The 16,353-nt window shown below is 39.2% G+C and overlaps 1 pseudogene; it reads left to right on the top strand.

Moving 5' to 3' along the window:
* Positions 1–8,483: 8,483 nt before the first annotated feature.
* Positions 8,484–14,321, top strand: LOC101596485 (annotated as a pseudogene).
* Positions 14,322–16,353: the final 2,032 nt, after the last annotated feature.

The following is a 16,353-nucleotide window of genomic DNA, read 5'->3' as shown; positions in this document are numbered from 1 at the left end:
GTAAAATGCAATGCATTCATCCAACTTTAAAAGTCCCCATAATTTTGAACAATCCTAATGATGTTCAAACATACCTATAGTCCAAGATCTTCTAACTGAGCCATAAAACCAAAAACGGGCTGGGGAAATGACTTAGCAGTTAAGGCATTTGCCTGTGATGCTAAGGACCCAGGTTTGATTCCCCAGGACCCACATAAGCCACATGCACAAGGGGGCACTTGCATCTGGAGTTCATTTGCAGTAGTTGGAGGCCCTGGCAAGTCCATTCTCTCTTTCTCTCTGCATCTTCCCCCCTCTATCTCTTAAATAAATAAATAAAATATTTAAAAAACATAATGGCACAGAATAAACATTCATACCACAAATGTCACTGGGCATAGCCAAGAAATATTCAACCAATACAAGATTTAAAATAACCAGAGAAAACATCAGACTCTGTAGCTCCAAGTCCAACAACTCTAACCAGTGACAAGTCTCCAAGTTTGATAATTCTAACCAGCAACAAATCTCTGGAGTTCCAATTCTGCCCCTCTCACTAGACTATTCAAAGTCCTAGAAAACTTTATTTGTGTTGGCAGCTCTCCCTAGGAGTCATCTCATGGGCCCAGCATCTCCAATGGGTCTCCACTTCAATCCATGGTTCATTCTCATGGCTCCATCTGGTCTCCATGCAGGCAATCCTGCTTCAGACTGCATATGGCTGTTTCCAAAACACAAGACCATGTTGCAATCCAGTAACCCTCTCTTTATACTTTGTAATACCAGAGAGGGTGCCAATTTGTTAATCCAGGGGGGAAATAAGCAAACTTTTAAGAATGGGACACTTCTTTAGCATGCAGGCCCCTTCAGAAGACTCTATATTCTTTCTGTTGTCCTATTGCAGGTAAGATGGCCCAATCTCATAAAACAAAACAGGCAGAGATTTTAGCCCAAAGATTTCATTTTTCCTATGCTATATTCCTCAGCTCATATCAGTCTGTTTCTATGCAAAGCAACCTTGTAAAAGTTCTCAGGTCACAGGCATAATAGCAAGCATCTTATATAAAAGTTCTCCTAGCCCAGTCCAGGCAAAGCTCTTTCTCATCTTCACAAGCCAAACCAAGTCCATAGTTCTTACTGCATTCAGGTATTTCAACTCTTACCAGAATAGTCCATCAAGATGTACTTACAGCACTGCAAGGCATCTATCTCTTAGGCCAAGGTTTCAAATACTTCCACATTCCTCTCGAAAATCAGATCCTAAAGGCCAAAGCCATGCAGTCAGGTTCCAAGTAGCAATGACACCACTCTTGGTACCAACTTCACTGTTGCAGTCAGGTTCACATTGCTGGCAGAAAGCACACAACCAAGAGCAAGTTGTGTGAAAATAAGGTTTATTTTGGCTTACAAACTCAAGGAGAAGCTCAATGATGGCATGAGCAGAGGGTGAACATCACCCCCTGGACCACATAAGGTGGACAACAGGAACAGGAGAATATGCCAAACACTGGCATAGGAAAACTGGATTTAATACCCATAAGCTTGTCTCCAACAATACACTTCCTTGGGGAAGTGTTAATTCCTAAATCTCTATCAGATGGGAACTTAGCATTCAGAACACCTACGTTTATGAGGGACACCTGAATCAAACCACCACAGGGAACAATCTACAAGAAGGCATTGTAATTCTAAATGTGTATTCACCAAATGCTGGTGAACCTAGTTTCATAAAACATATGCTGATAGATATAAAGTCATAGATTGATTGGGTCACTTCAGTATCCCACTCCAACCAATAAACATGTCATCCAGACAGAAAATAAGTAGAAAAACATTACAGTTAAATGACACCATAGATCAAATGGACCTAGTAGACATTTACAGATCATTCCATCCAAAAGCTATTAAATATAGATGTTCTTAGCAACTTATGCAAATTTCTCTAAAACAGATAATATGTTAGGATGCAAAGCAAGTCTCAACAACAGGAAAATTCAGTTAACTTTTATTTGACAATAAATGCAATAAAGCTAGAACTAAAAACAAGAAAAACTGAAGAATATATACATATACCTGGAGATTAAATGAGACATTATTACATAATGAATAGGTCATTGAAGAAATCAAGAAGGAATTTAACAAGTGCCTACAAATAAACCAAAATGAAAACACAACATAACAAAACCTATGGGTAACAAAGTAGTCCTTAGAAGAAAGTTTTTAGCTCTAAGTGTTCATATTATACAAACACAGAGAGAGATCAAATAAATTACTTAGCTATATCTTAAGATCTTGGGAAAACAAGAGCAAATCAAACCACAAAATACTACACTGAAAGAAATAATTAAGATCAGGGCAAAAACCAATGAAGTGGAAATAAAAATCAATAAAAATAAAGAAAAAATAAATTAGTTCTTTGAAAACAATAAACAAGATTTTTTAAATCCTAGCTAAATTAACATTACAACAGTTCCCAAGGAAACTAAGAGGACATATATAGCCAAGCAAGATGGTGCACACCTTTAATTCTAGCACTCAGTAGGCTGAGGTAGAAGGACTACCATGACTTTGAGGCCAGCCTGGGTTATAAAGTGAATTCCAGTCAGCCTGGGCTAGAGTGACACCCTGCTGAAAAAACAGAACAACACAAATAAACCTATATTTTAACAAATTGGAAACATTTAAAAGAAATAGATGAATTTCTAGATGCATGTGGCCTACCAAATTTAAACTGAGATTAGATAAATAATTTAAACAAATCTATAACAAGCAATGAAATCAAAACAATAATAAAAAGTATCCCAGTCTTCCCTCTTCCATTCCCCGAAAAGTCTAGGCCCAGTTGGCTTTCTTGGAGAATGCTATTAGACCTTTAAAGCAGAACTAAAACTACTGCTTCTCAAATTATTCCATAAAATATAAATGGAAAGAATGCCCTACAATGCCCTCATTGCACTAACACCCAAACCAGAGACACATGCCTGATGAACATAGATGCAAACGTTCTCAAAATACTCACAAACTTTGAGCCAGGCATGGTGGTACACACCTTTAATTCTAGCACTAGGGAGACAGAGGTAGGAGTATTGCTGTGAGTTCAAGGCCACCCTGAGATTCCATAGTGATTTCCAGGTCAGCCTGGGATAGAGTGAAACCCTACCTCGAATAACCAAAAAAAAAAAAAAAAAAAAAACAACTCACAAACTTAATTCAAAAACATAAAAAATTATTCACCTCTATCAAGTCATATTTATTCCAGAGATGCAGGAATGTTTTAACATATGAAAATGAATAAATGTAACACATCATTTAAACAAAGTCAAGGAAAGAAATCATATGATCATCTCAACATGTGCAGAAAAAAGCCTTAGACAAAATCGAGCATATCTTCATGGTAAAAACACTGGTGCAACTAGGGCTGAAAGGAACATATATCAATATAATAAAGGCTGTATATAACAAATATAGAGTCAACAACATGCTAAACTGAAAGGAATTTACAGAATTTCCACTAAGATCTGAAGCAAGATAAGGATGTTCACTTTTTCACTGATATTTAATATAGTGCTTAAAGTGATAACAGCAATAAGACAAGATAAAGAAAAAGGGCTAAAGATAGAAAAAGAATGTCAAATTACCTTTATTTGCAGATGATTGGATTCTATTTATGAGATCTTCAAGATTTCACCAAAAAATGCCTATATCTTATAAACATTTTCAGAATGCAAAATTAACACACAAAAATCAGTAGCTTTCTTTTGTATAATGACTTACTGAACAGGAAATCATAGAAATAGGCTCATTAGAATAGACACACACACACACACACACACACACACACACACACACACACAAATACACACAAAGTTAAATCACTTGGGAGATCTGTATCTAAATAAATGAAATACTTCTCAATGAAAACTTTAAAACACTGTTGAAAGAAACTGCAGAAAACACCAGAAGATGGAAAGATCTCCCATATTCATGGATTGTAAGAATTAATATCATGAAAATGGCAATCCTACCAAAAGCAATTTACAGATTTAATTAAATGCCAAACACAAATTTAGCACCATTTTCACAACAATGTAAAACATAATCTTAAAATTCATATGGAGTCACAAAAGATCCTGGATATCCAAAAAGGTCCTCAGCAAAAAGAATACTGCTGATGGTATTACCTTACCTGATTTCAAGTTGTACTACAAAGACAGTAATAAAAACAGCCTCATACTGACAGAATATATGACATACAGATTATTGGAATAGAATAGAGTACCTTAGATATCAGTTCATGCAACTACAGGCATCTAATTTTTTTTTCTTAAAATACAGGCCTTTTAAAAGTATTATATTTATTTGTAAGCAGAGAGGGAGAATGAGAGTGAGAATGGACGTGCCAGGGCCTCTTGCCACTGCAAATAAACTTCTGACACATTTGCCACTTTGTGCATCTGACTTTACATGGGTACTGGGGGATCAAACCCAGGCTGTCAGGCTTTGCAAGCAAGCACCTTTAACCATTGAACAATCTACCTAGCCCTAGATACCTGAATTTTGACAAAATATCAAAAATACACATTTGGGAAAAGAATGCATTTTCAACAAATGATTCTAGGAAAACTAGATTTCTACTTGTAGAATATTGAAACCCAACACTTATCTCTCTACCTGCATAAAGAATCAACACCAAATGGATCAAGAACATCAACATAAGATCTTGAAACTATAAAATATCTAGGGGAAAAATTAGGGAGCACACTTGTAGATATAGGCATAGGGAAGGATTTTCTGAATAGGACCTGGATTGTCGATGAGATAAGGCAAATGATCAATAAGTAAGACCTGGTGAAAATAAAAAGGATATTGTATAGCAAAGAATCTGTCAGCTGAGTCCAGAGGCAGCCTACAGAATTGGAAGATCTAACAGAGTGTTAATATCTAGAATATTAAAAGAATTTTTAAAATCTAAACACAAAGTAAATGAATAACCCAATCAAAAAATGGGCTCTTGAGCTGGAGAGATGGATTAGCGGTTAATCGCTTGCCTGTGAAGCCTAAGGACACCGGTTCGAGGCTCAATTCCAGGACCCACATTAGCCAGATGCACAAGGGGGTGCACGCATCTGGAGTTCGTTTGCAGTGGCTGGAGGCCCTGGCGCACCCATTCTTCCCCACTCCCCCGCATCTGCCTCTTTCTCTGTCACTCTCACATAAATATATAAAAAGTAAAAATAATTTAAGCCAAAAGATTAAAAAAATGGGCTGTGAAGCCAAATGGGAAGTTTATAAAAGAAGAAATACAAATGATAAATATTTTAAAATATTTTATTTTATTTATTTATGAGATTGAAAGAGACAGATAGAGAGAGAGAGAGAGAATGGGCACACCAGGGCCTCTAGCCACTGCATATGAACTCCAGACACATGTGCTCCTTGTGCATCTGGCTTATGTGGGTCCTGGGGAATCAAACACAGGTCCTGAGGCTTCGTAGGGAAATGCTGTAACTGCTAAGCCATTTCCCCAGTCCCCAGATGATAAAAATTTTAAAAAGTGTTCAAGATCTTTAGCCATCAGGAAAGTGCAAGTCAAAATTACTTTGGGATTGGTTAGAATGGGAATTGTTGGGCACTGCCAGGCATAGGCTGTAGCCTTCAGGAGATGGGCCTGAGCTGCCAGGCATGGCTAAGGAACCCTGAGCTACAGGAGGCTACTCTTTCTCCAACCCCAACACCTGAACTTAGGCTTTACCCATAGCCTTGTGACCTTTGGCCAATTTCCTAGGAAACTCCTTATCAGCCAGCAGCCTTCACAAAGCCCATCCCCCTGTGACCCTACTTCCCACAGGTAGATCACCTGACTCTTTCCCTTTGTGCTGGAATGAACATCCCTAGGCATTGGCTAGCAACCTTTGAACCCACCAATCCCTTAGGACCCTCTCCCCACTCTCAACTGCTTATAAACTCATTTCCCTGACAAACTGAGCTGTTCACTGAGACTGCCTCCTGAAAGTGGTTCTTTTATCATGCTCATTGCTGTTCCAGACCCTGCTCTTCCATGGTTGCCTAGATGCCTTTGGGAAACTGTGGCTCTGAGGATCCAGCGACCCACAGCTGGCATCTGAACAGGGACCCTCTGAGATGAACCAAGGTAAGTGTGCACTCTACCAGAGGGATGATTGCCATTTGGGGGACATCAGGCCCCCTTATGTCCTTTGCCTCCATGTTTTTGAGGGTTGGCAGGTTTCTCTTTTTCCTCCTTTACTTTCATAACATCATCTTGGTGTTTATAGTCTTGTTCTACCATGAGCAATATTGTCTCCCATCAAAAGGAATCACAGATTTGTAGATTAAGGGCCCTTCTGAAAGTCAGGGTAATTAAGCTTTCCCAGAGGGAGTCCAGTTACTTTTGGGAGGAAGTCCTCCAGGTTGCCACCTGGATGATTTCTGGAGATCCATGGGATCCAGACCTGTGGACTCACAAAGCTTATCTGGCTAGGAAATGAAAAGTTCAGGAAGGAAATTTCCCTTCCCTTGCCATCTCCTTTCAAGTGTCTCCACTAGGGCAGTGGCAAAACTGCAAGCTGGCTGTGCAAGCGCTCCAAAGTATCTTGGGTCCTGGTGGTCCAGGCCTCCTTATTCCTTTCTCCTTCGTGAAGCAGGATTCAGGAGGATCCTAGGACCAGCAGGCATCTCAGCCATTGCCTCAATGCCTACCAGACCCCATCCCAGATGAGAGCCCCGGGAGCAGGGCAGGGCTGATCTGAAGATGTATGCGAGCTCCCACCCCACCCAGCTGCTGCCTGCTGCATCAGCACCATGAAGCAGCACAAAAATAAATAAATAAAAAGGTCATGTTTAACTAAAACCTAAAGCCTATGGTGAACTGAAGTTTTCTGTAAACAATGCCATACTTTGCTACATGTAAATAAATTTATTACTTACATAATAAATATAATTACTGAGTGTAAGTTATAGGTCAACTTCAACTTACATAGAGGATTATTGAAAACAACAAAATTCTCTCAGAGGTGGTGACTTATAATTTTCTAGGAATTAAAAAAATATTGTAATGTCTTGTTACTTAAAAGGAGGAGGCAACTGGGCTGACTTCCAGGCCAGCTTGCCTCAAGACAAAAACAAAAATTTTGACTTAGCTACTCCTAATAAAATCATTTCTAAGTGTGTTAGAGGTAGTAATGTCATAAAATTGCTTTAATTTAGACTGCTTGCTTGTTGTGAGTAATCAATTTGGTGTAGTTTCTCTTAATAATCTTATAAGAAAGATGGTTAATTATGGGGTGAGAAGGGTTGAATGAAGAAACTGGGAAGGAATTTTTAAATGTTGGACATAGAATGCTCATTAATAATACTTTTTGGGTGGTACTTAGATCAGAATGTTAAAGTATGTGGATAGAGATGTGTGTGTGTGTAGGAAAGAATTTTCAGGCTAGACCTAAACACCATGCCTAAAGTTAAAGATTTTTCAACTGTTAATAAAACTTTCAAGGAATAGAAAGCTAATTTTTAGGCTAAATATGTTGGGATAACTTGATTAAGTTTTATCAAGTTGAAGTCATAGGTAAAACAGAAAATTGTTTTATGTTAATAAAAATTTCTATGGTACATAAAATCAATGGCTATAAAGATATAAGCTAAAATTATTGGTGGTCAAATGGTGGTTTTTCTTTCAAAACAAATTTGTCAAGGATAGTATTAGGGCTTAACTGTTTTGGCTCAACTAAGACCAGATTATGCTCTATTTTATATAAAGTAACTATCTCATTTCTGACATCTCAAGTCCAGTACTTATAACAAAACTAACTCTTAAGATATATTCCCTACTTAAGGGTGCAGCCTCATGCTTAAAAAATGGTTCTCATTTAAGAAAAATAATTTCAAGCTCTGGTTCTGTTTCCAATATTTTCTGGGTAGTTGGTACCCACACAGGTGTCTTAACCAATCAAAGATGTTTTCAAACACTGGTACTAAGACTTTACACTGTCTTACTTGTACTTTTCTGACAATTTCTAGGTTAAGTTAATTAGTTTGTTTGATGGAAATTAATTGGTATTGTTTTCAAGACTGATAACAGGTTCTGCCTGTATTTATAACTATTAGATATTAAAAGTGTAAGATGTGCCTACTTTCTATGCCTCAGATATGGCTTATGCTGCCATAGGACAACAAAATTTTAAAAGGTTGTACATTCAGGTTGGTGTAACTTCCTTTCTAAGTGTGTTAACCACCTATTTAGAAGTTAAAGCCGATTGGAATCATCAGAGGTAAAAAGGACAATATTTTGACCTGTGCTCCCAGGTGATGAGGATACTGGAGATGATGGGACACTTCTAAACTGGACCCCTGGTAAGTCACTTGTCTTCCTGAGCAGGGACAATACAGAGACCCAAACAAAATTGGAGTACATTCTGAACAGGAGAGTCGCAATTGAGGAGCAATCAGGCCCCTTGGATTCCCAAAGAAGGAAAAAGTACTTGGCCAGCATGGCTTTGACTCATCCTAATGGACAGAAAATACCAGTAAGCTATAGGGTTACTCCTGGATCCCTAAAATCTCCTTTGGAAAGACAACAGTGACCTCCAAAATTAATCCTTAATTAAATTTTGGCTATCTGCCTGGTCTTAAACACTCAGAGAAATGTATAACCAAAGATAAAGAGATATCTCTAATATACAAATGACCTATTAAGTAATACAACAAGAACTTTCCAAGAGGGGAAACAAACAAGAACTTAAGACATTTTTCCAATCTCTAATAGTTCTAATTCTATAATAAAGAAAAACAACTATAGATGATGTTTTAGTCAGTTCACATTGCTGGTAGAAATGACCCAACCAAAAGCAGCTTGTGGGAGAAAGGCAGTTTATTTTGGCTTAGAGGCTTGAGGGGAAGCTCCATGATGGCAGAGAAAATGATGCATGAACAGAAGGTGAACATCACTCCTGAATCAACATCAGATGGACAACAGCAATAGGAGAGTGTGCCAAACTCTGGCATGGGGAAACTGGCTATAACACCCATAAGTCTGCCCCCCAAAATACACTCCCTCCAAGATGTATTAATTCCCAAATGCATGTCAGCTGGGAACATAGCATTCAGAACACCTAAATTTATGGGGGACACCCTGAATCAAACCACCACATTCTGCCCCTGGCCCCCATAAACTAATAACCATCCGTGATGTAAAATGCAATGCATTCATCTAACTTTAAAAGTCTCCATAGTTTTTATCAATTCCAATGATGTTCATTCATGCCTATAGCCCAAGATCTTGCCTAGGAAACTCCTTATCAGCCAGCAGCCTTCACACAGCTCATTCCCCTGTGACCCTCTTCCTGCCACTAAGTAGATTACCTAACTCTCTCCCTATGTGCTGGAATGAACATCCCTAGACATTGTCTAGCAACCTTTGAACCCAGCAATCCCCTTAGGATCCTCTTTCCATTCTCAACTGCTTATAAACCCATTTTCCTGACAAATAAACCAAGCTGTTCATGGAGACTGCCTCCTGAGAGTGGTTCTTTTGTCATTCTCATGTCCACTCAAGACCCTCTCTCCATGGTTGCCTGGGGAACCATGGCTCCGAGATCCAGGGACCCACAGGTGTCATCAAAAAAACAAATGCAGGAAAGGGTATGGCACACAGGGAAGCCTTATTCACGGCTAGTGAAAATGTAAACTGGTGCATCCATTATGGAAATAGTGGGAGTTTCCTCAAAAAACTAAAAATAGAACTATCATATGTCTCAGCTTATCTGAGCTTGTCCTCAAAAAGTTATATAGCCTACCATAGCAATACTTGCACATCTATGTTCAGTACTGCCTGATTCTTAATAGCCAGGAAATGGAACAAGCCTTGCTGTCCATTGACTGATAATTAACTTACTAGTTGCAGTAGTCATATACACAGTGGGATTTTGTTCAGCTATGAGGAAAAAAGTAAATGAATCATGAAATTTGCAGAAAACTAGATGGAACCGTAAAAATGTATATGAAGTGAGGTAACTCAGGCTCAAAAAGATAAATGCCACATATTCTTCCTCATATGTGGGTTTCAGCTGTGAATCTCCAGACTCTGGTGTACAACTTGTAGTGTCTCCAGAGACAGGAAGTTTAAAAAGAGCTGTGGTGGAGAGTTTCTTAAAGTGAGACAAAAGTGAAACATAATTGATGTGAAAGCAGTGGGTAAGTTTACTGTGGTTGGGATGGGCTGCAGTGGCATGAGGGGGGAGCAATGGGCAAGAAAGTGGTGTGAGGATCAAGCCCAAACTAGGAAATATGAAAAAGCCATAAAAATGTACTATTTATTATAATTAATAACATATAATTAATTTATATTAATAAGTTTATAACAATAAAACATAAAGCCTAACATGGTACCTCATACCCATGATGCCAACCCTCAAAAGACTGAGGTGGGATCACTATGAATTCAAGAGTTTGAAGCCCACCTGAGACTGTAGAGTGAGTTTAAGATCATAATACCTACTGTAAAATCCTGCCTCAAAAGTACATACATATAATAGAATGAGCAGTGGTACCCTATGCAAATGGATAATGCTGGTTCCAGTAGTCATGGACTGTCAAACACCAATTTTAAAGCTAGGCATAGGATAGTACCAGCAGACTTCTTAGTCATGGAAGCCTCTGAGGCCCCCCAAATAATACAGGATATTGCCTTAGCTCTTGGCTGCCCACCAGGACTAAAACATAAGACCCATTTTGGTAAAGCTACCACACCTCATGGGTTCCTGACATAAAGAAATCAATATGAAGCTGAGGTAGGAGTTTCCTTCATGCTGGCTAGCTTTCATAGTTCTAAAAGGTGCTGTTCAGGCTGCTGACAGAGAAAAGTTATTCACATTACTGCTAAGTCATGAATCCTACATTCTAAAATATTGAACCTACAAGCAAGACGCGTCAGCCTGTGCAATGGTGGTATGAACTATATGACATGAGTCCTGTTAGAGAATACATGGCTGGTACTGAAAACCAGTTCAAAAGTCCACAGCTATGGAAAATGTAGGCCCTAAGGAAAACCTACTATTGATATGTTGCTAAGCATATAAATTCAAACTGCCTACTCCTAATTATTTATCATAATATGCACAGATCAGTTCTGGTCTCAGACCTGATTAGACACTCCGTGTGTGTGTGTGTGTGTGTGTGGTCGTAACTGGTCAATTGTTGTAAATAAGTGACTGAAAAGGGCTTGGCCCTAAAGGAGACATCACATAATTCCTTCCAAGGGCTAAAGGAACACCTTGGAAGATGGGAAGTTAAGAATGTAAGAGTTGGAGAACAGGGAAGAGCTCTATGGAGTACTGGATTTCAAACATGACAAGGTTAGTGTACTCATGAACTTTTAGTACTGTGGTCATCTGCACAAGACCAGTGCATGATGGAGCCAATCAACATTCTGTTAAAGATAGGTGAGGGGCTTCGGAGGCCTCTCCTCTCTGTAATGAGCAAATTATAGCTAAAAGTTGCCAGGGAGGTGTGGGTGTATGTGTAAGGCTTGAGTAGGCCTGGGCTTCTGGTACCTCACCTCCCAATTCCCCATCTCCCAGTTCCCCAGTTTCCTGGACCCTTGCTGCTGGTGTTGGGTGGCTGGGACCCTGTGTTCACACTGCATGTACTCCTGGTACCTATGCTTCTAATTTCCAGGCTTCTAGTTCCCTTGCCACTGGTGTGTGGCTTCTGGGATCCTGGTGTGATGTAAGGCAGCAAAAACTAGGAGATAAACCAACCCTAGCACTTAAGTTGGGGCCCAGATGAAACCATAGAAGAACTGATGTGATGAGCAAGAGTGCTGCTTCCATGGCAAGCCTGACAACCAACCCCAGGGTGATGGAAACAGACACTGAAGATACTCAATGCAATACCAAAGCAGAGATCCAGAGGCTCCTGAGAGCTTATCTCTGAAGTAGACTTAAAACACACCCACTGGGCTGGAGAGATGACTGTTGCAGTCAGGCTCACATTGCTGGTAGAAATCGCCTAACTAAGAGCAGCTTGTGGAAAAAAAGAGGTTTATTTTGGCTTACAGGCTAGAGAGGGAAGCTCCATAATGGCAGGGAAAACAATTGCATGAGCAGAGGGTGGGTATCATCCCCTGGCCAACATAAGGTGGACAATAGCAACAGGAGAGTGTACCACACACTGGCATGGGGAAATTGGCTATAACACACATAAGCCTGACCCCAACAATATACTCCTTCCAGGAGGCATTAATTCCCAAATCTCTATCAGCTTGGAACCTAGCATTCAGAGCACCTAAGTTTATGGGGGAAACCTGAATTAAAACCCCACATTCTGCCTCTGGCCCCCATAGACTGATAACCATCCATGTTCTAAAGTGCAATGCATTCATCTAACTTTAAAAGTCCCCATAGTTTTTATCAATTTTAATGATGTTCATATATTCCCATAGTCAAAGATCTTTTAACTGAGCCACAATACCAAAACATCCCTCCCAAAAAAACCATAATAGCACAGAATATACATTCACACTGCAAAAAATGGCATGGAGCATAGCAAAGAAATATTCAGCCAATATAAGATTTAAAACATCCAGGGAAAACATCGAACTATGTATCTTCAAGTCCAACAACTCTAACCAGTAACAAATATCCAAGTCTGATAATTCTAACCAGCAACAAGACTCTGGAGTTCCAATGCCACCCATCTAGCTAGGCTACTCATGCTCGTGGAAAACTTCATCTGGGCTGGCAGCTTTGCTTAGTATCCATCTCATGGTCTCAGTATCTCCACTGCAATCTATGGTTCATCCTCATGGCTCAATGGGGTCTCTATGCAGGCATCCAGCAAACCTGCTTCACACTGTCCACTGCCATATCCAAAACACAAGACCATGTTGCAAACTCAGTGACCCTCTCTTTTCTGCATTTCTTATGCTCCACAATACCAGGTAGGGTGCCAATTTGTTAATCCAGGGGGAAATAAAGCAGACTTTGAAGAACAGGACACTCCTTGAGCATGCAGGCCCCTCCAAATGACTCTACATTCTTCCTATTGCCCAGTACAAGTCAGCTAGCCCAGTCTCAAAGGTTGTAATCTCTCAATTGCAGCTGAATGGGCAATAGTTCACCCACAGATTTTTTTATTTCTGTGCCATATCCCCCTGCTCACACCAGTTCATTTCTATGCAAAGCAACACTGCACAACATCTCAGGACACAGGAATAAGAGCAAGCTTATCACACAAATTGCTAACCCAGTCCAAGCAAAGCCAGACACACTATGTGATGCAAGGGACCAAGGTCACACATGTGCACAAGGTGGCATATGCATCTGGGATTTGATTGCAATGGCTGGAGGCCCTGGCACACTAATTCTCTCTTTTTCTCTGTCTATCTCTCTGTCTCTGTCTCTTTTTCTCTCTCTCTCTCTGATAAGAAATACTTAAAAATTAAAAAAAATAACACTCACTATGGCTCAGGGAATTTTGTGAAGGAGGGAGTGGAAAGATTGCAAGAGGCACAGAGTGGAAGGGAATGTCCATAGGCATTGCCCTCACCCCACAATGACTGACTGATGCTCTCACATCTCATAATCCACAATCTCATGTTGAATATCAGCAATTCCACTGAGGCAGGCTGGTGGCTGAATGAAAACAAGGAGGAAGGAAATGATGATACAAACATATGATGTGTCCATACAAATTTCTACTTGATAAATAAGTAAATAAATTAATAAAACTTTTGAAAGTTGCCAGGGAGGAAGAGTCAATCTCTTTTGAGGCATAGCCACTGGTGAGAGAGAAGAATCAGCACAATGGGGGGGGGGTAAGGAAAAATAATGGGTACATTTGATTAAACTGTGATATATAAGTATGAAAATGCCAAATTGTGTATCAATATATTTATAAATTATAATAAAGTTGGAGAGGAGTGACTCGGATCCTTTCAGGATTCATTTATTCAGAAAGGAAATTTTAAAACCTTCAAAATTCAGAACTCTTGTGAAGTAAATGGTCAGCCACAGAACACACCAAAGTCAGATGAAAGCCATCCTTCAGAAGATACTCCACAGTAGGCAGAAGGAAATCCTCCAGTTGCTGAAGAAAGTGTTAGAGAGGAAGCAGAAGCAAGCCTTGGAAGAGATCCTGCTCAGCCTGCCCAGGAACCTAAAGAGGACACTCTTGTCAGGCTTTTGGACCTTGAGGAAATAATAAGAGGAGTAGATGAGTTGGAAAGGCTTAGAGAAGAGATAAGAAGAGTAAGAAACAAGTTTGTGATGATGCATTGGAAGCAAAGACATTCATGCAGCGGTTCTTACCCTGTGTGCTCCAGGCCCTGAAATCAGTTCTCTGTGCTATTGAAATCTGGCTGCTGCCTTCTTTCTGTTAGCATTCTTTAATGTATCTTTGGCCTTCATTTTACTTCTGTTATTTTGTTTTAAGTAGTTTGTTACCAGTGTCTCATTAGATTTTGGATTTTGAGCTATTTTTCAGGTTTATTTTTCAGTCAGTAAGTTTTGTACCTATGCATGGAAATCTGTTCATTCCATATTATACAGTAAAACATAACAAGTTACAAAGCAGCATATTTAGAATTAGCTCACGTAGGTAGGGAAAAAAACCTAATTGCATGTGTATATATGTATCTCAAAAACTTAACAAGTGCTTAAAAGTTATCATTATATATAATTATTATATATAAATAATTATGTATAAGTATGATGAATAAATATAATGATAAATATATATAAATAATAAATAATGCATACACAATATATCACAGCATAACATATGTTACCAATATGTAGGATCAAGGCTAACATTAATCTTCTACATCTTCCCTCCCTCCCTTTCCCTCTCTCTCTCTCTTCTCTCCAACTCTTGTATATTAGTTATCTTTTTCCTCATTTTCTTAGTGGGCACTGACCTGTAACTCCCAGTACCAGCATGGGGCTACCATCCACAATGAGTGTTTGTTCAGAGAGACCTACAAGGTTTACTAAAAGACAGACAGATTTCTATCAGAGTACTTGGTGACCCACCAAAGGTTAGACCCTACTGCTGAAGACACCATATACAGTTGACATGTAAAATGGAATGGAATGGCATGGCTAGAAGCTAGAAGAGAGTCAATTCCCAGACAGTCAGTGAATCTAGTGCCAGAAGGTGCTACATGGGTGACTTGGGGAAAATGACCAATATCTGTCCAAGCAACTCATGGTCTAACCTACTTAGCAGCAAATAACCTGTTGTGATGCCCACACAAGTGCACACAGCCATGGTGGCGAACCAACTGCTCTTGATTTGGCTAACTGATCCCCTCAGTGGTATGGGACCCAGAGTTGGAGCTGGGAAACAAGTCAGAACCATATCCAAACATTAGCCCACTCTCCAATATCAAGCTACCATCAATCATGGGCTAAAAGAGGGCCTACACCTATTAAATTCTCTATTAAAAAAAGGGTTATCTCATTAGTCCTGTTGCTAACTTACTCTCTGTTGGAGAATCTGCTTCTCTTTTTCAGATAGATGTAGATCCTAAGGAGAGAGCTACCCCATCATACCTCAAAAGGGCCTCAGCTGAAACTAAGGAAAATTGGCGAAACAAGCAAGGGTGTTGTTATCCTGATGAACCGGATACCAACACAAGGGGGAAGGAGACCAACACAGAGAAAAATAAACTCCTACCAAACCAGAGATCCAGAGACCCAGAGGCCCCCAACACCTCATCACTGAAGCAGACCAAAAATGAACCCAACATGGCTCAGGAAAATTTTGGGGAAGAGGGGGCAGAAAGAATGTCAGAGCCACATGTTGGGTCATGATATGCACAGACATTTATCTTACCCATAACTGTGGGCTAACTTCACAATGCACCACCCATATACCTCAACAAGGAGGGGCCAGTGGAGAGAGGGTAGGTCATGGATGAGCCTAATAATGGTACCAAACTGACTGTATTTGCTGAATACAAAACTAATTAATAAAAAATTATTACATATAAATAATTATGTATAAATATAATTAATAAATAAAATAATAAATATATATATAAATAAGTAATGCATACACAATATATCAAAGCATAGCATATGTTACCAATATGCATATTCATTTTAAAATAAAAATATGAAAAATAATCAAAATTCAATTGAAAATTTTGAAAAGAAACTAAATAACAAGAGAAAAGGGAAGGAATTTATAAAAGTAAAATCTGCATTTACCTAAAAAGGGAAAAGAATTAAAGGGAGTGCTTAATAAATTAGAGCTAGTTCCTTGAAAAGACTAATGTGTCTGGTAGGCATAACCAAAAAAAACACAAAACCTAGGATATAATGCACGCTTTCATTTTTTGAGTGTTATATAGTTTAC

This window comes from Jaculus jaculus, chromosome 8 (genome assembly GCF_020740685.1).
Source record: "Jaculus jaculus isolate mJacJac1 chromosome 8, mJacJac1.mat.Y.cur, whole genome shotgun sequence".
NCBI lineage: Eukaryota > Metazoa > Chordata > Mammalia > Rodentia > Dipodidae > Jaculus > Jaculus jaculus.
The sequence above is the reverse complement of the archived record's forward strand: the minus strand, read 5'-3'. Positions and strand labels throughout refer to the sequence as shown.